Source organism: Mesoplodon bidens (assembly GCF_964165515.1).
Source record: "Mesoplodon bidens genome assembly, contig: HAP1_SCAFFOLD_47, whole genome shotgun sequence".
Classification (NCBI taxonomy): domain Eukaryota; kingdom Metazoa; phylum Chordata; class Mammalia; order Artiodactyla; family Ziphiidae; genus Mesoplodon; species Mesoplodon bidens.
Genome location: NW_027671336.1, coordinates 1,607,176 through 1,634,061, shown reverse-complemented (window position 1 = coordinate 1,634,061; position 26,886 = coordinate 1,607,176).

Sequence of the window (26,886 nt, the reverse complement as noted above, 5' to 3'; positions counted from 1 at the left end):
CAAGCTTGTCATCAGAATGCTGTTGACATTTGTCATCACAATTCTCCATGCACTTGTCAGCTAAATGCTCCCTGACTATTGTCGTCACAATGCCCCAAGCCATTGTCATCACAATGCTCCATTAGCTTTGTCATCAGAATCCTCCATAACCCGTGTCATCACAATGCTCCGTGACTCCAGTCATCACAATGCTTCATGACTTTTGTCATCGCAATGGTCCATGCCCTCGTCATCAACAGTCTCTGTGACCTTTTTAACAACAATGCTCCATGAAATTTTCATCATAATGCTCTTTGACCCTTGTCATCACAATGCTCTATGCCTTTCTCAGCACAGTGCTCCATGAAACATTTCATCACAATGCTCCATGCCCTTGTCAGCACAATGCTCCGCGACACACGTCATCACAATGCACCATGTGATTGTCATCACAGTGCACCACAATCTTGTCATCACAGTGCTCTATAAAACTTTTGATCACAATGCTCCATGCACTTCTCATCAAAATGCTCTCTCACAACCGATATCACAATGTTATATCACTGTTCGTCACAATACTCCCTCAGCCCTGTCAGCACAATGTTCCATGACTCCTGTCATCACAATGCTACATGCATTATCATCACAATGTTCGATGACCCATGACATCACAATGTTCCATAACCCATCATCAAAATGCTCCATGAACCGTTTCATCAAAATGCTCCATGACCCCTAACATCACAATGTTCTATAACACCTGTCATCAAATTGTACCATGACCCTTTTCATCAAATTTCTCCATAAACCTGTCATCAAAATGATCCCTGCCCTCCTCATAACAATGCACAACGCCCTTGTCATCAAAATGCTCCATTACCTTTGTCATCACAAAGATCCATGACCCTTGGCATAACAATGTTCCATGTCGTTGAAATCACGATGCTCCAAGAAAGCTCGCATCACATTACTCCATACCCTTGTCATCACAATGCTCCATGACACATGTCATCACTATGCTCCATGGCCTTGTCTTCACAAGGCTCCATGACACTTCTCATCACAATGCTCCAAAACCCCTGTAATCACAATGTTCCATGCCCCTTTTCATCTCAATGATCCATGAACCCTGTCATCACAATGCACCATGCCCATCATCATAAAGCTTCATGCTATTGTCATCACAATGAAATCAAAATGCTCCATGAACTCTGTCATAAAAATGCTCCAAACCCTTGTGATCACAATATTCCATAACACTTGTCATCACAATGCCCCATGACGCTCATCATCACTATTATCTATCGTCTTCTCATCACAATGCTCCATGGCCTTTGTCATCACAATGCTCAATACACTTCTCATCAAAATGCTCGCCGACATTTGTTATCTGTATGCTCCTTGAACCCTGTCATGGCAAGGCTCCATGTCTTTTTCATCACAATGTTCCATGCCCTTTTCATCACAATGCTCCAAGACCCCTGTAATCACAATGCTCCATGCTCCTTTCATCACAAACTCAATGACTCATGTCATTAGAATGTTCCTGGGCCTTCTCCTCACAATGCTCCATGCCCTTGTAATCACAATGTTCCAAGACCCCAGTAATCACAATGGTCCATGCCCCTTTTCATCAGTATGTGCCATGAGATTTGTCATCACAAGGCTCCATGGTTTTGTCATCACAATGCTCCAGGACCTTGTCATCACAATGCTTCAAGACTTGTCATGAAAATTCTCAATGGCCCTTGTCATCATAATGCCCCAAGCCCTAGTCATCACAATGCTCCATTATATTTGTCATCACAATCCTCCATTACATTTGGCATCACAATGCTCCCTGCCATTGTCATCGCAATGGACCATGACATATGTCATCACAATGCTCCCTGACACCTGTCTTTACACTACTCCATGACCTTCTCATCACAATGTTCCATGCCCTTGTCATCACAATGCTGCAGGACCAGTGTCATCACAATAATCTATGAAACTTGTCAGAGCAATGCTCCATGCCCCTGTCATCACAATGCTCCAAGATCCCTGTAATTACAATGTTCCTTGCCCCTTTTCATCTCATTGCACCATGAAGCCTGTCACCACAATGCACCATACCCATCATCATAATGCTTCATGCTACTGTCATCACAATGAAATCAAAATGCTCCATGACCTCTGTCATCATAATGCTCCAAACCCTTGTGATCACAATGTACCATAACACTTATCTTCACATCACCCCCTGACGCTCATCATCACAAATATCCATGGTCTTCTCATCACAATGCTCCATGAAATTTGTTATCACAATGCTCAATACTCTTGTCATCACAATGCTCCCTGACACTTGTTGTCTGTATGCTCCTTGATCCCTGTCATCACAAGGCTCCATGACACTTGTCATCACAATGCTCCAAGACCCCTTTAATCAAAATGCTCCATGCCCTTTTCATCAAAAAGCTCCATGATGCATGTCAGCAGAGTGCTCCATGGTATTTTCCTCACAATGCTCCAAGCCCTTTTTATCACAGTGCTCCAAGAGCCCTGTAATCACAATGCTCCATGCCCCTTTTCATCAGAATGCTCCATGAGACGTGTCATCACAGGTCTCCATGTTCTTCTCATCACAATGCTCCAGGACCTTGTCATCACTATGCTCCATTCCCTTGTCATCAAATTTCTCCATGACCCCTCCCTTCACAATACTCCATGAACATTTTCAGGCCAATGCTCCATGACCTTCTCATCACAATGCTCAATGACCAATATCATTACAATGCTCCATGACTACTGTCATCACAAAACTCCATGACACCTTACAACACAATTATCCGAGACTCTTGTCATCACAATGCTCAATTCCCTAGTCATCACAATGCTCCATGACACCTCTCATCACAATACACCTTGAACATTTTCAGCCCAGTACTCCATGACACTTGTCATCACAATGATGCATGCCCTTGTCATCTCAATGATCCATGACCCCGGTATTCACAATGCTCCATGACGCTTGTCATCACAGTGCTCCAAGACCCCTGTAATAACAATGTTCCATGCCCTTGTCATCACAAATCTCAATGACGCATGTCATTAGAATGCTCCTTGGCATTCTCCTCACAATGCTCCATGCCCTTGTCATCACAATGTTCCAAGACACCTGTAATCACAATGCTCCATGCCCCTTTTCATCAGTATGCTCCATGAGATTTATCATCTCAATGCTCAATTGTTTTCTCATCACAGTGCTCCAGGACATTGTCATCACAATGCTTCACAACATTGCCATGAAAATTCTCAATGGCCCTTGTCATCATAATGCTCCAAGCCCTAGTCATCACAATGCTCCATTATATTTGTCATCTCAATCCTCCATTACATTTGGCATCACAATGGTCCTTGCCATTGTCATCGCAATGGATCATGACATATGTCATCACAATGCTCCCTGACACCTGTCTTCTCAATACTCCGTGACCTTCTCATCCCATGCTCCATGCCCTTGTCATCACAATGTTCCAAGACCCCTGTAATCACAATGCTCCATGCCCCTTTTCATCAGTATGCTCCATGAGACTTGTCATCACAATGCTCCATGGTTTTGTCATCACAATGCTCCAGGACCTTGTCATCACAATGCTTCACGACATTGTCATGAAAATTCTCAATGGCCCTTGTCATCATAATGCTCCAAGCCCTAGTCATCACAAAGCTCCATGACACATGTCATCAGAAAGTTCCATGGAATTCTTATCAATATGATCCATGCCCTTGTCATCAAAATGCTCCAAGTACCCTGTAATCACAATGCTCCATGCCCCTTTTCATCTCAATGCTCCATGGACCCTGTCATCACAATGCATCATGCCCATCATCATAATCCTGCCGGCTATAGTCAGCACAATGAAATCAAAATTCTCCATGACCTCTGTCATCACAGTGCTCCATGACACCTGTCATCACAAAACTCCATGAACATTTTCAGCCCAATGCTCCATGACATTTGTCATTAAAATGATCCATGCCCTTGTCATCCCAATGCTCCATGACACCTGTATTCACAGTGCTCCGTGACGCTTGTCATCACAGTGCTCCATGACACCTGTCATCACAATGCTCCATGCCTTTGTCAGCAAAATGCTACATGATCTTCTCATTGCAATGCTCTATGCGCTTGTCATCAAAATACTCCATTACCATGGTCATCACTATCCTCCATGAACCATGGGATCAGATTGCTTCATGCCCTTGTCATCAAAATGATCCATGCTCCTTGAAATCAAAATGATCCATGACCTCTGTCATCACAATGCTCTAAACACTTGTTATCACAATGTACCAAAACACTTGTCATCACAACGCTCCATGATGCCTGTCATCACAATACTCCATGCCCTTTTCATCACAATGCTCTATGACATTTGTCATCACAATTCACAATACACTTGTCATCAAAATGCTCCCTGACAATTGTCATCAGAATGCTCCTTGAAACCTGTCAGGAAAAGGCACCACGGATTTTTCATCACAATGCCCCATGCAATTTTCATCACAATGCTCCATGCCATTGTTATGAAAATACTCCACAAGCTTGTCATCAGAAAGCTCCCTGACCCTTGTCATCACAATGCTCCAAGCCATTGTCATCACAATGCTCCATTATATTTGTCATCACAATCCTCCATTACATTTGGCATCACAATGCTCCCTGCCATTGTCATCGCAGTTGATCATGACATATGTCATCACAATGCTCCCTGACACCTGTCTTCACAATACTCCATGACCTTCTCATCACAATGCTCCATGTCCTTGTCATCACAATGCCCCATGTCCACTGTCATCACAATAATCTATGAAACTTGTCAGACCAATGCTCCATGCCCCTCTCATCACAGTGCTCCAAGCCCTTGTCATCACAATGCTCCATGAACCCTGTCATCACAATGCTCCGTGACTCCAGTCATCACAATGCTTCATAACATTTGTCATCACAATGGTCCATGCCCGCATCATCAGAAGTTTCTGTGACCTTTGTAACCACAATGCTCCATGAACTTTTCATCACAATGCTCCGTGACCCTTGTCATCACAATGCTCCATGCCTTTGCCAGAAAAATGCTCCATGACCCTTGTCATCACAATGTGTCACGCACTTTTCATCACAACGGTCCATAAATTTGTCATCACAATGCTCCATAAAACTTGGAATCACAATGCTCCATACCCTTCTCATCACAATGCTCCATTATACCTGTCATAAAAATGCTCCATGACCCCTGCCATCACAATGTTCCACGGCCTTGTCATCACAAGGCTCCATGACACTTGTCATCACAATGCTCCAAGACCCCTATAATCACAATGCTCCATGTCCTTGTCATCACAAAGCTCCATGACACATGTCACCAGAATGTTCCATGGCCTTCTACTCAAAAGGCTCCATGCCCTTGTCATCACAATGCTCCAAGACACCTGTAATCACAATGTTTCATGCCCCTTTTCATCTCAGTGCTCCATGAACCCTGTCATCACAGTTCACCATGCCCATCATCATAATGCTTCAGGCTATTGTCATCACAATGACATCAAAATGCTCCATGACCTCTGTCATCACAGTGCTCCAAAACCTTGTGATCACAATGTTCCATAACACTTATCATCACAACACCCCATGACGCTCATCATCACAATTGTCCATCGTCTTCTCATCACAATGCTCCATGACTTTTGTCACCACAATGCTCAATACACTTGTCATCACAATGCTCCCTGACACTTGTCGTCAGTATGCTCCTTGAACACTGTCATGACAAGGCTCCATGCCTTTTTCATCACAATGATCCATGCCGTTTGCAGGATATTGCTCCAAGAACCCTTTAATCACAATGCTCCATGCCCTTGTCATCACAATGCTCCATGACGCATGTCATCAGAATGCTCCATGGCCTTCTCATCACAATGCTCCATGCCGTTATCACCACAATGCTCCAAGACCCCTGTAATCACAATGCTCCATGCACCTTTTCATCAGAATTCTCCATGAGACTGGTTATAACAAGTCTCCATGGTATTCTCATCACAGTGCTCCAGGACATTGTCATCAAAATGCTCCATTTCCTTCTCATCACAATGCTACATGATCCCTGTCATCACAATACTCCATGAACATTTTCAGCCCAGTCTTCCATGACCTGCTCATGAAAATGCTCCATGACCAATATCATAACAATGCTCCATGACCACTGTCATCAAAACACTCCATGACACCTGACAACACAATGATCCAGGACACTTGTCATCACAATGCTCCATTCCCTAGTCATCAAAATGCTCCATGACAACTGTCATCACAATGCTCCATGCCTTTTTCAGCAAAATGCTAAATGACATTGTTATTACAATGCTCTATGTGCTTGTCATCACAACACTGCATTTCCATTGTCATCACAATCCTCCATGAATCTTGGGATCACATTGCTTCATGCACTTGTCATCAAAATGTTCCCAGCCCTTCTCATCACAATGCACAACGCCCTTGTCATCAAAATGCTCCATGACTTTGTCATCACAAAGATCCATGACCCTTGACATCACAATGCTCCATGTCATTGTCATCACAATGCTCCATAAAAGCTCTCATCACATTGCTCCATGCCCTTGTCATCAAAAAGCTCCATGACGCATATCATCAGAAAGTTCCATGGCCTTCTCATCACAATGCTCCTTGCCCTTGCCATCACAATGTTCCATTACCCCTGTCATCACAATGCTCCCTGACCCCTGACATCACGATATTCCATGGCCTTTTCATCACAAGGCTCCATGACCCTTCTCATCACAATGCTCCAAGACCTCTAAAATCACAATAGTCCATGCCCCTTTTCATCTCAATGATCCATGATCCCTCTCATCACAATGCACCATACCCATCATCATAATGCTTCAGGCTATTGTCATCACAATGACATCAAAATGCGGCATGACCTCTGTCATAACCATGTTCCAAACCCTTGTGATCACAATATTCCATAACACTTGTCATCACAATGCCACATGACGCCCGTCATCACAATTATCCATGGTCTTCTCATCACAATGCTCCATGACACATGTCATCACAATGCGCCATGCGCTTGTTTTCACAGCGCTCCACAAACTTGACATCATAATGCTCCATCAAACTTGTCATCACAAAGCTTATGCACTTCTCATCAAAATGCTCTCTCACCACTGATATCACAATGTTACATCACTATTCATCACAATACTCCCTCACCTCTGTCATCACATTGTTGCATGACTCCTGTCATCACAATGTTACATGCAATTGTTATCAAAATGTTCGATGACCCCTGACATCACAATGTTCCATAACCCCTGTCATCAAAATGCTCCATGACCATTTTCATCAAATTGATCCATGACCCCTGACATCACAATGTTCCATAACCCCTGTCATCAAAATGTTTCAAGACCCTTTGCATCAAATTGCTCCATGACCCTGTCATCACAATGCTCCCTGCCCTTCTCATCAGAATGCACAACGCCCTTGTCATCAAAATGCTCCATGACATTTGTCAACACAAAGATCCATGACCCTTGGCATCACAATGCTCCATGTTTTGTCATCAAAATGCTCCATGAAAGCTCTCATCACATTGCTCCATTCCCGTGTCATCACAAAGCTCCATGACGCATGTCATCAGAATGCTCCATGCCTTCTCCTACCAATGCTCCATGACCCCTGCCATCACGATGTTCCATGGACTTGTCATCACAAGGCTCCATGACCCTTCTCATCACAATGCTCCATGACATTTGTCATCACAATGCTCAATACACTTGTCATCACAATGCTCCCTGACACTTGTCATCAGTATGCTCTTTGAACCCTGTCATGACAAGGTTCAATGCATTTTTCATCACAAAGATCCATGCCGTTTGCATGATAATGCTCCAAGACCCCTGTAATCAAAATGCTCCATGCCCTTGTCATCACAATGCTCCATGACTCATGTCATCAGAATGCTCCATGGCCTTCTCATCACAATGCTCCATGCCCTTGTCATCACAATGCTCCAAGACCCCTGTAATCACAGTGCTCCATGCCCCATTTCATCCCAAGGATCCATGAACCCTCTCATCAAATTGCACCATGCCCATCATCATAATGCTTCATGCTATTGTCATCACAAAGAAATCAAAATGCTGCATGACCTCTGTCATAACAATGCTCCAAACCCATGTGATCCCAATATTCCATAAAACTTGTCCTCACAATGCCCATGACGCTCGTCATCACAATTATCCATGGTCTTCTCATCACAATGTTCCATGACCTTCGTCATCACAATGCTCAATACACTTGTCATCAAAATGCTCCCTGACACTTGTTGTCTGTATGCTCCTTGAACCCTGTCATGACAAGGCTCCATACCGTTTTCATCACAATGATCCATTCACTTTTCATCACAATGCTCCAAGACCCCTGTAATCACACTGCTCCATGCCTTTGTCATCACAAAGCTCCATGACGCATGTCATCAGAATGCTCTATGGACTTCTCATCACAATGATCCATGCCCTTGCCATCACAATGCTCCATTACCCCTGTCATTACAATGCTACTTGAATCCTGCCATCACGATGTTCCATGGCCTTGTCATAACAAGACTCCATGACCCTTCTCATCACAATGCTCCAAGACCCCTGTAATCACAATGCTCCATGCCCCTTTTCTTCAGTATGCTCCATGAGACTTGTCATCACAAGGCTCCATGAATTTCTCATCACAATGCTCCAGGACCTTGTCATCAAAATGCTTCATGCCCTTGTCATGAAAATTCTCAATGGCCATTCGCATCATAATGCTGCAAGCCGTAGTCATCACAGTGCTCCATTATATTTGTAATCACAATCCTCTATTACATTTAGCATCACAATGCTCCCTGCCATTGTCATCGCAATGGACCATGACATATGTCATCACAGTGCTCCCTGACAGCTGTCTTCACAATACTCCATGACCTTCTCATCACAATGCTCCATGCCCTTGTCATTACAATGCACCATGCCCACTGTCATCACAATAATCTATGAAACTTGTCAGACCAATGTTTCATGCCCCTGTCATCACAATGCTCCATGCCCTAGTCATCACAATGCTCCATGACCCCTGTCATCACAATGCTCCGTGACTCCAGTCATCACAATGCTACATAACGTTTGCCATCACAATGGGCCATGCCCGCATCATCACAAGGCTCTGTGACATTTGTAACCACAATGCTCCATGAACTTTTCTTCACAATGCTCCATGACCATTGTCATCACTGTGCTCCATGCCTTTGGCAGAAAAATATTCCATGTCCCTTGTCATCACAATGTGCCACACGCTTTTCCTCACAAAGGTCCACAAATTTTCATTGCAATGCTCCATAAACCTTGTAATCACAATGCTCCATGCATTTCTCATCAAAATGCTCTCTCACAAGAGGTATCACAGTGTTACATCACTAGTCGTCACAATACTCCCTCACACCTGTAATCACAATATTCCATGACCCCTGTCATATGAATGCTACATCCCCTTATAATCACAATGTTCCATGACCCCTGACATCACAATGTTCCATAACCCCTGTCATCAAAATGCTCCATGATCTTTTTCATCCCAAAGCTCCATGACACCTGACATCACAATGTTTTATAACCCCTGTCTTCAAAATATTCCATTACACTTTTCATCAAATTCCTGCATAACCTTGTCACCAGAATTCTCCCTGCCCTTCTCATGACAATGCATCACACCCTTCTCATCAAAATGCTCCATGACCTTTGTCATCTCAAAGCTCCATGACCCTTGGCATCACAATGCTGCATGTCATTGTCACCACAAAGCTCCATGACACTTGCCATCACAATGCTCGATGCCCTTCTCATCACAATGCTCCATGTCCTTGTCATTACAAACCTCATTGACTCATGTATCACAGTGTTCCGTGCCCTTGTCATCACAATGTTCCATGCCCACTCTCATCACAATAATCCATGAAACATTTCAGACCAATGCTCCATGTCCTTCTCATCACAATGCTCCATTACACCTCTCATAACAATGCTCCATAATTCCTGCCATCACAATGTTCCACGGCCTTGTCATTCACAAATGTCCATGACACTTGTCATCTCAGTGCTCCAAGACCCCTGAAATCAAAATTCTCCATGCCCTTGTCATCACAAATATCCATGACGCATATCATCAGAATGTTCCATGTCCTTGTCATCACAACGCTCCTTGCCCTTCTCATCACAATGCTCCAAGACCCTTGTAATCAGAATATTCCATGCCCCTTTTCGTCTCAATGCTCCATGACACCTGTCAACACAATGCACCATGCCCATCATCATAATGCTTCAGTCTATTGTCATCAAAATGGAATCAAAATGCTCGATGTCCTCTGTCATCACAATGCTCCAAACTCTTTTGATCACAATGTTCCATAACACTTATCGTCACAACACCCCATGACACTCATCATCACAATTATCCATGGTCTTCTCATCACTATGCTCCATAACCCTTGTCATCACAATGCTCTATACACTTGTCATCACAATGCTTCCTGACACTTGTCGTCAGTATGCTCATTGAACCCTATCATGACAAGGCTCCATGCCCTTTTCATCACAATTCTCCAAGACCCCTGTAATCGCAGTGCTCCATGCACTTGTCATCACAAAGCTCCATGACGCATGCCATCAGAATACTCCATGGCCTCCTCACAATGCTCCATGCCCTTGTCATAACAATGTTCCAAGACTCCTGTAATCACAATGCTCCATGCCCCTTTTCATCAGAATGCTCCATGAGACTTGTCATCCCAAGTCTCCTTGGTCTTCTATTCACAATGCTACATTTCCTTGTCATCACAATGTTCCATGAACCCTGTAATCACATTACTCCATGAATATTTTCAGCCCAATGCTCCATGACCTTCTCGTCACAATGCTCCATGACCAATATCATCACAATTCTCCATGACCACTGTCATCACAACCCTCCATGACCGCTGACAACACAGTGAAACGGGACTCTTGCCATCACAATGCTCAATTCCCTACTCATCACAATGCTCCTTGATCCCTGTCATCACAATACTCCATGAACATTTTAAGCCCAATGCTCCATGACGCTTGTCATCACAATGATCCACGACCCCTGGATTCACAATGCTCAGTGACGCATGTCACCAAAGTGCTCCATGATACCTGTCATCACAATGCTCCATGCCTTTGTCAGCAAATTGCTACATGAGTTTGTCATTAAAATGCTCTATGCGCTAGTCATCACAAAACTGCATTACCATTGTCATCACAATCCTCCATGAACCTTGGGATCACATTGCTTCATGCCCTTGTCATCACAATGCTCTATGCTCCTTGAAATCAAAATGATCCATGACCTCTGTCATCACAATGCTCCAAACACTTGTGATCACAATGTTCCATAACACTTGTCATCACAAAGCTCCATGATGCCTGTCATCACAATATTCCATGTCCTTTTCATCACAATGCTCCTTGATCTTTGTTATCACAATTCTCAATACACTTGTCATCACAATGCTCCCTGACTCTTGTCATCAGAATGCTCCTTGAAACCTGTCACTAAAAGGCTCCATGCTTTTTTCATCACAATGTCCCATGCCATTTTCATCACAATGCTCCATGCCATTGTCATAAAAATACTCCACAATTTTGTCATCAAAATGCTCCATGACCCGTGTCATCACAATTCTCCATGCACTTGACAGCACAATGCTCCCTGACACTTGGCATCACAATGCTCCATGCCATTGTCATCAAAATGGGACATTACATATGTCATCACAATGCTCCCTGACACCTGTCTTCGCAATACAGCATGACATGGTCTTCACAATGCTCCATGCCCTTGTCATCACAATGTGCCATTCCAACTCTCATTGCAATAATCCATGAAACTTATTAGACCAAGGTTCCATTCCCTTGTCATCACAATGTTCCATGGCCTTGTTATCAAAATGCTCCGTGACTCCAGTCATCACAATGCTTCATGACCTTTGTCATCAAAATGGTCCATGCCCTAGTCATCAACAGTCTCTGTGACCATTTTAACCTCAATGCTCCATGAAATTTTCATCACAATGTTCTTTAACCCTTGTCATCACAATACTCTATGCCTTTCTCAGCTCAATGCTCCATAACAGTTGTCATCACAATGCTCCATGCACTTGTCAGCACAATGCTTCAAGACACGTCATCACAATGCACCATGCGCTTGTCATCACAGTGCTGCACAATCATGTCATCACAATGCTCCATGCACTTCTCATCAATATGCTCTCTCACCACTGATATCACAATGTTACTTCACTATTTATCACAATACTCCCTCACCACTGTCAGCACAATGTTCCATGACTCCTGTCATCACAGTGCTACATGCACTTATCATCACAATATTCGATGACCTATGACATCACAATGTTCCATAACCCCTCTCATCAAAATGCTCCATGACCCTTTTCATCAAAATGCTCCATATCCCCTGACATAACAATGCTCCATAGCCCATTTCATTACAGCGCTCCATGACGCTCATCATCTCAATTATTCATGGTCTTCTTATCACAATGCTCCACAGTCTTGTCATCACAATGCTCCATGCCCTGGTCATCACAATGCTCCATGTCCCTTGTCATCACAATTCTCCACGTCCTGGTCATCACAATGCTCCATGACAGTTCTCATCACAATGTTACATGTGTTTGTCATCACAATTCTCCATGCACATTTCATCGCAATGCCCCATGACCCTGTCATAGCAAGCTCCATGCCTCCGTCATCACAATGCTTCACGACATTTTCATCAAAATTCTCAATGGTTGTTGTCATCAAAATGCTCCATGACCCTTGTCATCACAATTCCCCAAGCCCTTGTCATCACAATGCTCCATTACCTTTGTCATCACAATCCTCCAAAACACTTGGCATCACAATGCTCCATGCCATTGTCATCACAATGGAACATGAAATATGTGATCACAATGCTCCCTGACACCTGTCTTCCCAATAATCCATGACCTTGTCATCACAAAGTGCCATGCCCAATGTCAAAATAATTATCCATGAATCTTGTTAAACCAATGTTCCATGCCCCTGTCATCACAATGATCCATGCACTTGTCATCAAAATGCTCCATGACTCCAGTTCTCACAATGTTCCATGACTCCAGTCATCACAAGGCTTCATGACCTTTGTCATCACAATGATCCATGCCCTCATCATCACAAGGCTCTGTGAACTTTGCCACCACAATGCTCCATGAACTTTTCATCACAATGCTCCGTGACCCTTGTTATCACAAGGTTCTGTCCCTTTTTCTACTCAATGCTCCATGAACCTTGTCATCACAATGTTCCATATGCTTGTCAGCGCAGTGCTCCATGACCCATGTCATCACAACACTCCATGACACCTGACAACACAATGATCCGGGACTCTTGTCGTCACAATGCCCCATTACATAGTCATCACAATGCTCCATGACCCCTGTCATCACAATAATACTTGAATATATTCAGCCCAAACTCCATGACCCCTGTCATCAAAATGATCCATGCCCTAGTCATCCCAATGCTCCATGCTGTCTGTATTCACAATGCTCTGTGACAGTTGTCATCAAAGTGCTCCATGACACCTGTCATCACAATGCTCCATGCCTTTGTCAGCAAAATGCTACATGACCTTTTCATTACAATGCTCTATGCGCTTGTCATCAAAATACTCCATTACCATTTTCATCACAATCCTCGATGAACCTTGGGATCACATTGCTTCATGCCCTTGTCATCACAATGCTCCATGCTCCTTGAAATCAAAATGATCCATGACCTCTGTCATCGCAATGCTCCAAACCCTTGTGATCACAAAGTGCCATAACACTTGTCATCACAACGCTCCATGATGCCTGTCATCACAATACTCCATGCCCTTTTCATCACAATGTTCCATGACGTTTGTCATCACAATTCTCAATACACTTGTCATCACAATGCTCCCTGACTCTTGTCGTCAGAATGATCCTTGAACCCTGTCAAGAAAAGGCTCCATGCTGTTTGCATCACAATGCCCCATGCCATTTTCCTCACAATAATCCATGCCATTGTCATCAAAATACTCCACAAGCTTGTCATCCAAATGCTCCATGACCCGTGTCATCACAATTCTCCATGCACTTGCCTTCAAAATGCTCCGTGACTCTTGTCATCACAATTCTCCAAGCCATTGTCATCACAGTGCTCCATTACCTTTGTCATCAGAATTCTCCATGACACTTGGCATCACAATGCTCCATGCCATTGTCATCACAATGGGCCATTACATATGTCATCACAATGCTCCCTGACACCAGTCTTCACAATACTGCATGACCTAGTCTGCACAATGCTCCATGCCCTTTTCATCACAATGTGCCATTCCAACTGTCATTGCAATAATCCATGAAACTTATTAGACCAATGTTCCATGCCCTTGTCATCACAATGCTCCATGCCCTTGTTATCACAATGCTCTGTGACTCCAGTTATCACAATGCTTCATGACTTTGTCATCAAAATGGTCCATGACCTCGTCTTCAACTGTCTCTGTGATCTTTTTAACCTCAATGCTCCATGAAATTTTCATCACAATGCTCTTTGACCATTGTCATCACAATATTCTATGCCTTTATCAGCACAATGCTCCATGCGCTTGTCATCACAGTGCTCCACAATCTTGTCATCACAATGCTCCAATAACATTGTCATCACAATTCTCCATGCACTTCTCATCAATATGTTCTCCCACCACTGATATCACAATGTTACATCACTATTCATTACAATACTCCCTCACCCTTGTCATCACAGTGTTCCATGACTCCTGTCATCACCATGCTACATGCACTTATCATCACAATGTTCGATGACCTATGACATCACCATGTTCCATAACCACTGTCATCAAAATGCTCCATGACCCTTTTCATGAAAATGCTCCATGTCCCCTGACATCACAATCCTCCATAGCCCTTTTCATTACAGTGCTCCATGACGCTCGTCATCACAATTATCCATGGTCTTCTCATCACAATGCTCCACGGTCTTGCCATCACAATGCTCCATGCCCTGGTCATCACAATGCTCCATGTCCGTTGTCATCAAAATTCTCCACGTACTTGCCATCACAATGCTCCATGACAGTTCTCATCACAATGTTACATGCTTTTGTCATCACAATTCTCCATGCACATGACATCGCAATGCCCCATGACCCCTGTAATAGCAAGCTCCATGCCTCCGTCATCACAATGCTTCACGACCTTTTCATCAAAATTCTCAATGGCCATTGTCATCAAAATGCTCCATGTCCCTTGTCATCTCAATGCTCCATTCCGTTTGTCATGACAATCCTCCAAAACTCTTGGCATCACAATGCTCCATGCCATTGTCTTCACAATGGAACATGAAATATGTCATCACAATGCTCCCTGACACGTGTCTTCACAATACCCCATGACCTTTTCATCACCATGTGCATTGCACACTGTCAACACTATTATCCATGAAACTTGTCAGACCAATGCTCCATGCCCCTGTCATAACAATGCTCCATGCCCTAGTCATCACAATGCTCCATGACCCCAGTTCTCACAATGCTCCGTGACTCCAGTCATCACAAGGCTTCATGACCTGTGTCATCACAATGATCCATGCCCTCATCATCACAAGGCTCTGTGAACATTGTCACCACAATGCTCCATGAACTTTTTATCACAATGCTCCGTGACACTTGTTATCACAATGCTCCGTCCCTTTGTCAACTCAGTGCTCCATGACCCTTGTCATCACAATGTTCCATGCGCTTCTCAGCACAGTGCTCCATGACCCATGTCATCACAATGCTCCATAAACGTTGTCATCACAATGCTCCTTGCACGTCTTATCAAAATGCTCTCTCACCACTGATATCAAAATGTTCCCTCACTAGTCATTACAATACACCCACTCCCCTGTCATCACAATGGTCCATAACCCCTGTCATGAATATGTTCCATGACCCCTGACGTCACAATGTTCCATAACCACTGTCATCAAAATGTTCCATGACCATTTTCATCAAATTGCTCCATGACCCTGTCATCACAATGCTCCCTGCCCTTCTCATCACAATGTACAACACCCTTGTCATCAAAATGCTCCATGACTTTGTCATCACAAAGATCCATGACCCTTGGCATCACAATGCTCCATGACATTGTCATCACAATGCTCCAAGCCATTGTCATCCCAGTGCCCCATTACCTTTGTCATCAGAATCCTCCATGACACCTGTCTTCACAATACTGCATGACCTGGTCATCACAATGCTCCATACCCTTGTCATCACAATGCACCATTCCAACTCTCATCACAATAATCCATGAAATTTATTAGAACAATGCTCCATGCCCTTGTCATCACAATGCTCCATGCCTTTGTTATCAGATTGCTCCATGACCACTGTCATCACAATGCTCCGTGACTCCAGTCATCACAATGCTTCATGACCTTTGTCATCACAATGGTCCATGCCCTCGTCATCAACAGTCTCTGTGACCTTTTTAACCACAATGCTCCATGAACTTTTCATCACAATGCTCTTTGACCCTTGTCATCACAATTCTATATGCCTTTCTCAGCACAATGCTCCATGACACTTGTCATCACAATGCTCCATGCGCTTGTCAGAACAATGCTCCACGACACATGTCATCACAATGCACCATTCGCTTGTCATCACTGTGCTCCACAATCTTTTCATCACAATGCTCCATCAAATTTGTCATCACAATGCTCCATGCACTTCTCATCAAAATGCTCTCTCACCATTGACATCACAATGTTACAGCACTATTCGTCACAATACTCCCTCACCCCTGGCATCACAATGTTCCATAACTCCTGTCATCAACATGCTACATGCATTATCATCAGAATTTTCGATGACCCCTGACAACACAATGTTCCATCACCCCTGTCATCAAAATGCTCCATGACCCTTTTCATCAAATTGCTCCATGACCCTGTCATCAAAATGCTCCCTGCCCTTCTCATCACAATGCACAACACACTTGTCATCAAAATGCTCCATGACCTTTGTCATCACAAAGATCCATGACGCTTGGGATCACAGTGCTCCATGTCATTGTCATCACGATGCTCCATGAACGCTCTCATCACATTGCTCCATTCCCTTGTCATCACAAAGCTCCATGACACATGTCATCAGAATGCTCCATGGCCTTCTCCTCACAATGCACCATGCCGTTGCCATCACAATGCTCCATTACACCTGTCATAACAATGCTCCATGACTCCTGCCATCACGATGTTCCATGGCCTTGTCATCACAAGGTTCCATGACCCTTCTCATCACAATGCTGCAAGACCCCTGTAATCACAATGCTCCATGCCCCTTTGCATCTCAATGATCCATGAACCCTGTCATCACAATGCAACATGCCCATCATCATAATGCTTCATGCTATTGTCATCAAAATGAAATCAAAATGCTCCATGACCTCTCTCATAACAATGCTCCAAACCCTTGTGATCACAATATTCCATATCACTTGTCATCACAATGCCCCATGACTCTCGTCATCACAATTATCCATGGTCTTCTCATCACAATGCTCCTTTATCTTTCTCATCACAATGCTCAATACACTTGTCATCAAAATGCTCCCTGACTCTTGTTGTCTGTATGCTCATTGTACCCTGTCATGACAAGGCTCCATGCCTTTTTCATCACAATGATCCATGCCCTTTTCATCACAATGCTCCAAGACCCCTGTAATCACAATGCTCCATGCCCTTGTCATCACAAAGCTCAATGACGCATGTCATTAGAATGCTCCTTCGCCTTCTCCTCACAATGCTCCATGCCCATGTCATCACAATGTTCTAAGACCCCTGTAATCACAATGGTCCATGTCCCTTTTCTTCAGTATGCTCCATGAGATTTGTCATCACAAGGCTCCATGGTTTTCTCATCACAATGCTCCAGGACCATGTCATCACAATGCTTCATGACTTTTTCATGAAAATTCTCAATGGCCCTTGTCATCATAATGCTCCAAGCCCTAGTCATCACAATGCTCCATTATATATGTCATCACAATCCTCCATTACATTTGGCATCACAATGCTCCCTGCCATTGTCATCGCTATGGACCATGACATATGTCATCACAATGCTCCCTGACAACTTTCTTCAAAATACTCCATGAACTTCTCATCAAAATGCTCCATGCTCCTGTCATCACAATGCTCCATGCCCTTGTCATCACAGTGCTCCATGACCCCTGTCATCACAATGCTCCGTGACTCCAGGCATCACAATGCTTCATAATATTTGTCATCACAATGGTCCATGCCCACGTCATCCCAAGGCTCTGTGACCTTTGTAACCACAATGCTCCATGAACTATTCATCACAATGCTCCGTGACACTGTTCATCACAATGCTCCATGCCTTTGTCAGAAAAATGCTCCATGACCCTTGTCATCACAATGTGCCATGCACTTTTCATCACAACGGTCCACAAATTTTTCATCGCAATGCTCCATAAACCTTGAAATCACAATGCTCCTTTCCCTTCTCATCACAATGCTCCATTACACCTATCATAACAATGATCCATGACCCCTGCCATCACAATGTTCCACGACCTTGTCATCACAAGGCTCCAAGACACTTGTCATCACAAAGCTCCAAGACGCCTGTAATCACAATGCTCCATGCCCTTGTCATCACAAAGCTCCATGACACATGACATCAGAATGTTCCATGGCCTTCTCTTCAAAATGCTCCATGCCCTTGTCATCACAGTGCTCCAAGACCCCTGTAATCACAATGCTCCATGCCCCTTTTCATCAGTATGCTCCATGAGATTTGTCATCACAAGGCTCCATGGTTTTCTCATCACAATGCTCCAGAACGTTGTCATCACAATGCTTCCCGACATTGCCATGAAAATTCTCAATGGCCCTTGTCATCTTAATGCTCCAAGCCCTAGTCATCACAATGCTCCATTATATTTGTCATCACAATCCTCCATTACATTTGGACTCACAATGATCCCTGCCATTGTCATCGCAATGGACCATGACATATGTCATCTCAATGCTCCCTGAAACCTATCTTCACAATACTCCATGACCTTCTCATCACAATGCTCCATGCCCTTGTCATCACAATGCTCCATGACACCGGTCATCCCAATGTTCCGTGACTCCAGGCATCAAAATGCTTCATAACATTTGTCATCACAGTGGTCGATGCCCGCATCATCACAAGGATTGTGACCATTGTAATGACAATGCTCCATGATCTTTTCATCACAATGCTCCGTGACCCTTATCATCACAGTGCTACATGCCTTTGTAAGAAAAATGCTCCATGACCCCTGTCATGACACTTGTCATCACAATTCTGCATGCACATGTCAGCACCATGCTCCCTGACCCTTGTCATCACAATGCTCCAAGCCATTGTCATCACAATGCTCCATTACTTTTGTCATCAGAATCCTCCATGACACCTGTCTTCACAATACTGCATGACCTGGTCATCACAATGCTCCATACCATTGTCATCACAATGCACCATTCCAACTGTCATCACAATAATCCATGAAACTTATTAGACCAATGCTCCATGCCCTTGTCATCACAATGCTCCATGCCCTTGTTATCACAATGCTCCATGAGCACTGTCTTCACAATGCTCCGTGACTCCAGTCATCACAATGCTTCATGACCTTTGTCATCACAATGGTCCATGCACTCGTCATCAACAGTCTCTGTGACCTTTTTAACCACAATGCTCCATGAACTTTTCATCACAATGCTCTTTGACCCTTGTCATCACTATGCTCTGTGCCTTTCTCAGCACAATGCTCCATGACACTTGTCATCACAATGCTCCATGCGCTTGTCAGAACAATGCTCCACGACACATGTCATCACAATGCACCATTCGCTTGTCATCAGAGTGCTCCACAATCTTGTCATCACAATGCTCCATAAACCTTGTCATCACATTGCTCCATGCACTTCTCATCAAAATGCTCTCTCACCATTGATATCACAATGTTACATCACTATTCGTCACAATACTCCCTCACCCCTGGCTTCACAATGTTCCATAACTACTGTCATCAACATGCTACATGCATTATCATCACAATATTCGATGACCCATGACAACACAATGTTCCATCACCCCTGTCATCAAAACGCTCCATGATCCTTTTCATCAAATTGCTCCTTGACCCTGTCATCAAAATGCTCCCTGCCCTTCTCATCACTATGCACAACACACTTGTCATCAAAATGCTCCATGACCTTTGTCATCACAATGATCCATGACGCTTGGGATCACAGTGCTCCATGTCATTGTCATCACGATGCTCCATGAACGCTCTGATCACATTGCTCCGTGACACCTGTCATCACAATGCTCTGTGACTCCAGTCATCACAATGCTTCATAACATTTGTCATCACAGTGGTCCATGCCTGCGCCATCACAAGGCTCTGTGACCTTTGTAACCACAATGCTCTATGAAATTTCCATCACAATGCTCCGTGACCCTTGTCATCACAATGCTCCACTCCTTTGTCAGAAAAATCCTCCATGACCCTTGTCATCACAAAGTGCCACGCGCTTTTTATCACAATGGTCCACAAATTTGTCATGGCAATGCTCCATAAAGCTTGTAATCAAAATGCTCCATGGCCTTCTCATCACAATGCTCCATTACACCTGTCATAAGAATGCTCCATGACCCCTGCCATCACATTGTTCCATGGCCTTTTCATCACAAGGCTCCATGACACATGTCATCACAATGCTCCAATAGCCCTGTAATCACAATGCTCCGTGCCCTTGTCATCACAAAACTCCATGACACATGTCATCATAATGTTCCATGGACTTCTCATCAAAATGCTCCATGCCCTTGTCATCACAATGCTCCCAGATCACTGTAATCACAATGCTCCATGCCCCCCTTTTCATCTCAATGCTCCATGAACCCAGTCATCACAATGCATCATGCCCATCATCATAATGCTTCCGGCTACTGTCACCACAATGAAATCAGAATTCTCCATGACCTCTGTCATCACAATGCTTCATGAACCCTGTCATCACAATACTCCATGAACATTTTCATCCCAATGCTCCTTAACCCTGTCATCACAATGCATCATGCCCATCATCATAATGCTTCTGGCTACTGTCACCATAATGAAATCAAAATTCTCCATGACCTCGGTCATCACAATGCTTCATGACCTCTGTCATCACAATATTCCATTACCATTGTCATCACAATCCACCATGAATCTTGGGATCACATTGTTTCATGCCCTAGTCATCACAATGCTCCATACTCCTTGAAATCAAAATGCTCCATGACCTCTGTCATAACAATGCTCCAAACCCTTGTGATCACAATATTCCATAACACTTGCCATAACAATGCCCCATGACGGTCGTCATCACCGTTATCCATGGTCTTCTCATCACAATGCTCCATGAACTTTGTCATCATAATTCTCAATACATTTGTCATCAAAATGTTCCCTGACACTTGTTGTCTGTATGCTCCTTAAACCCTGTCATGACAAGTCTCCATTCCATTTTCATCAAAATGATCCATGCCCTTTTCATCACAATGTTCCAAGACCCCTGTAATTACAATGCCCCATGCCCTTGTCATCACAAAGCTCAGTGACACATGTCATCAGAATGCTCCTTGGCCTTCTCCTCACAATGATGCATGCCCTTGTCCTCACAATGTGCCAAGACCCCTGTAATCACAATGCTCCATGCCCCTTCTCATCACTATGCTCCATGATAATTATCATCACAAGGCTCCATGATTTTCTCATCACAAGGTTCCAGGACTTGTCATCACAATGCTTCACGACCTTGTCATGAAAATTCTCAATGTCCCTTGTCATCATAATGCTACAAGCCTTAGTCATCACAATGCTCCATTATATTTGTCATCACAATCCTCCATTAAATTTGGCATCACAATACTCCCTGCCATTGTCATTGCAATGGACCATGACATATGTCATCACAATGCTCCCTGACACCTGTCTTCTCCATACTCCATGACCTTCTGTTCACAATGATCCATGCGCTTGTCATAACAATGCTCCATGACTTGTCATCACAAAGCTCCATGACCCATGACCCATGTATCACACTGTTCTGTGCCATCATCATCACAATGCTCCATGCGACCCTCTTCACAATAATCCATGAAATATTTCAGAGCAATGCTCCATGCCCTTCTCATCAAAATGCTCCATTATCCCTGTCATAACAATGCTCCATGAACCCTGCCATCACAATGTTACACGGCCTTGTCATCACAAGGCTCCATGACTCATGTCATCACAATGATCAAGACCACTGTAATCGCAATGCTCCATGCCCTTGTCATCACAAATCTCCATGACGCATGTCATCAGAATGTTTCATGGCCTTCACATCACAATGATCCATGCCCTTGTCATCACAATACTCCAAGACCCCTGTAATCACAATATGTCATGCCCCTTTTCATCTCAATGCTCCATGAACCCTGTCATCACAATGCATCATGCCCCATATCATAATGCTTCATGCTATTGTCATCACAATGAAATCAAAATGCTCCATGACCTCTGTCATCATACTGCTCCGAACCCTTGTGATCACAATGTCCCATAACACTTATCATCACAACACCCCATGATGCTCATCATCACCATTATCCATGGTCTTCTCATCACAATGCTCCATGACCTTTGTCATCACAATGCTCAATACACTTGTCATCACAATGCTCCCTGACACTAGTCGTCAGTATGCTCCTTGAACCCTGTCATGACAAGGCTCCATGCCTTTTTCATCACAATGATCCATGCCCTTGACATCACAATGCTCCAAAACCGCTGTAATCACAATGCTCCATGCCCCTTTTCAACCAAATTCTCCATGAGATTTCTCTTGAAAAGTCTCCATGGTCTTCTCATCACAATGCTCCAGGACCTTGTCATCACCATGCTTCATTCCCTTGTCCTAGCAATGCTCCATGACCACTCTCATCTCAATACTCCATGAATATTTTCAGCCAAATGCTCCATGACCTTATCATCACAATGCTCCATGACCAATATCATCACTATTCTCCATGACCACAGTCATCACAACAGTCCCTGACACCTGACAACACAATGATCAGGGACTCTTGTCATCCCAAATCTCCATTCCCTTGACATCATAATGCTCCATGACCCCTGTCTTCACAATACTCCATGAACATTTTCAGCCCAATGCTCCATGACCCCTGCCATCACAATGTTCAACGGCCTTGTCATCACAAGGCTACATGACACTTTTCATCACAATGCTTAAGACACCTGTAATCACATTGCTCCATGCCCTTGTCAACCCAATGCTCCATGACCACTGTATTCACAATGCTACATGAGCTTGTCATCACAGTGCTCCGTGACACCTGTCATCACAATGTTCCATGCCTTTGTCAGCAAAATGCTATATGACCTTGTCATTATAATGCTCTATGTGCTTGTCATCACAATACTCCATTACCATTGTCATCACAATCCTCCATGAACCTTGGAATCACATTGTTTCATGCCCTTGTCATCACACTGCTCCATGCTCCTTGAAATCAAAATGATCCATCACCTTGTCATCACAATGCTCCAATCCCTTGTGATCACAATGTTCCATGGCCTTTGTCATCACAATTCTCAATACACTGGTCATCACAATGCTCCCTGACACTTGTCGTCTGAATGCTCCTTGAACCCTGTCACAAAAAGGCTCCATGCCTTTTTCATCACAATGCACCATGCAGTTTTCATCACAATGCTCCATGCCATTGTCATCAAAATACTCCACAAGCATTTCATCAGAATGTTCCATGACCCTTGTCATCAAATATCTCCATGCACATGTCAGCACAATGCTCCCTGACACTTCTCATCACAATGCTCCAAGCCATTATCATGACAATGCTACATTACCTGTGTCATCAGAATCCTGCATGACACTTGGCATCACAATGCTCCATGCCATTGTCATCACAATGGGCCATTACATATGTCATCACAATGCTCCCTGACACCTCTCTTCACAATACTGCATGACCTGGTCATCACAATGCTCCATGCCCTTGTCATCACAATGCGTCATTCAAACTGTCATCGCAGTAATCCAAGAAACTTATTAGACAATGTTCCATGCCCTTGTTATCACAATGCTCCATGACCCTGTCATCACAATGCTACGTGACTCCAGTCATCACAATGCTTCATGACCTTTGTCATCACAATGGTCCATGTCCTCGTCATCAACAGTCTCTGTGACCTTTTTAACCACAATGCTCCATGACCTTTTCATCACAATGCTCTTTGACCCTTGTCATCACAATGCTCTATGCCTTTCTCAGCCCAATAATCCAAGACCCTTGTCATCACAATGCTCCAGGCGCTTGTCAGCACAGTGCTCCATGACACATGTAATCACAATGCACCATGCGCTTGTCATCACAGTGTTCCACAATCTTGTCATCACAATGCTCCATAAAACGTGTCATCACAATTCTCCATGCACTTCTCATCAAAATGCTCTGTCACCACTGATATCACAATGCTACATCAATATTTGTCACAATTCTCCCTCAACACTGTCATCACAATATTCCATGACCCCTGTCATCACAATGCTACATGCCCATATCATCACAAATTTCGATGACCCCTGACATCACAATGTTCCATAACACCTGCCGTCAACATGCTCCATGACCCTTTTCATCAAAAAGCTCCATGACCCGTGACATCACAATGTTCCATAACAACTGTCATCAAATTGTTCCATGACACATTTCATCAAATTGCTCCATGAACCTGTCATCACAATGCTCCCTGCCCTTCTCATCACAATGCTCAACGACCTGGCAATCAAAATGCTCCATGACCTTTGTCATCACAAAGATCCATGACCCTTGTCATCACAGTGGTCCATATCATTGTCATCACAGTGCTCCATGAACACTCTCATCACATTGCTCCATGCCTTTGTCATCACAAAGCTCCAAGATACATGTCATCAGAATGCTACACGGCCTTCCCATCACAGTGCTCCATTACACCTCTCATAAGAATGCTCAATGACCCCTGTCATCACAATGTTCCATGGCCTTGTCATCACAAGGACCCATGACACTTCTCATCACAATGCTCCAAGACCCATGTTATCACAATGCTCCATGCCCTTTTTCAACTAAATGATCCATGAACCCAGTCATCACAATGTTCCAAACCCTTGTGATCACAATATTCCATAACTCTTGTCATCAAAATGCCGCATGATGATCGTCATCACAGTTATCCATGGTCTTCTCATCACAATGCTCCATGATCTTTGTCATCACAGTGCTCAATACACTTGTCATCAAAATGCTCCCTGACACTTGTTGTATGTATGCTCCTTGAACCCTGTAATGACAAGGCTCCATTCCTTTTTCATCACAATGATCCATGCTTTTTTCATCACAATGCTCTAAGACCCTTGTAATCATAATTCTCCATGCCCTTGTCATCACAAAGCTCAATGAAGCATATCATTAGAAAGCTGCGTGGCCTTCTCCTCACAATTTTCCATGCCCTTGTCATCACAATGTTCCAAGACCCCTGTAATCACAATGCTCCCTGCCCCTTCTCATCAGTATGCTCCATGAGATTTGTCATCACAAGGCTCCATGGTTTTCTCATGACAATGCTCCAGGACCTTGTCATCACAATGCTTCACGACATTGTCATGAAAATTATCAATGGCCCTTGTCATCATAATGCTTCAAGCCCCAGTCATCACAATGCTCCATTATATTTGTCATGACAATCCTCCATTACATTTGGCATCACAATGTTCCCTGTCATTGACTTCGCAATGGACCATGACATATGTCATCACAATGCTCCCTGACACTTTTCTTCAAATACTCCATGACTTTCTCATCACAATGCTCCATGCCCTTGTCATCACAATGCTCCATGACCTTGTCATCACAATGCTCCATGCCCTTGTTATCACAATGCTCCATGACCCCTGTCATCACAATGATCCGTGACTCTAGTCATCACAATGCTTCATGACCTTTGTCATCACAGTGGTCCAGGCCCTAGTCATCAACAGTCTCTGTGACGTTTTTAACCACAATGCTCCATGAAATTTTCATCACAATGCTCTTTGACCCTTGTCATCACAATTCTCTATGCCTTTCTCAGCACAATGCTCCATGACCCTTGTCATCACAATGCTCCATGCGCTTGTCAGCACAATGCTCCATGGCACATGTCATCACAATGCGCCATGTGCTTGTCATCACACTGCTCCACAATCTTGTCATCACAATGCTCCATACACCTTGTCATCACAATGCTCAATGCACTTCTCATCAAAATGCTCTCTCACCACTCATATCACAATGTTACATCACTATTCATCACAATACTCCCTCACCACTGTCGTCACAATGTTCCGTGACTCCTGTCATCACAATGGTACATGCACTTATCATCACAATGTTCGATGACCCCTGACATCACAATGTTCCATAACCACTGTCATCAAAATGCTCCAAAACCCTTTTCATCAAAATGCTCCATGACCCCTGATATCACAATGTTCCATAACCCCTGCCATCAAAATGTTCCATGACAATTTTCATCAAAT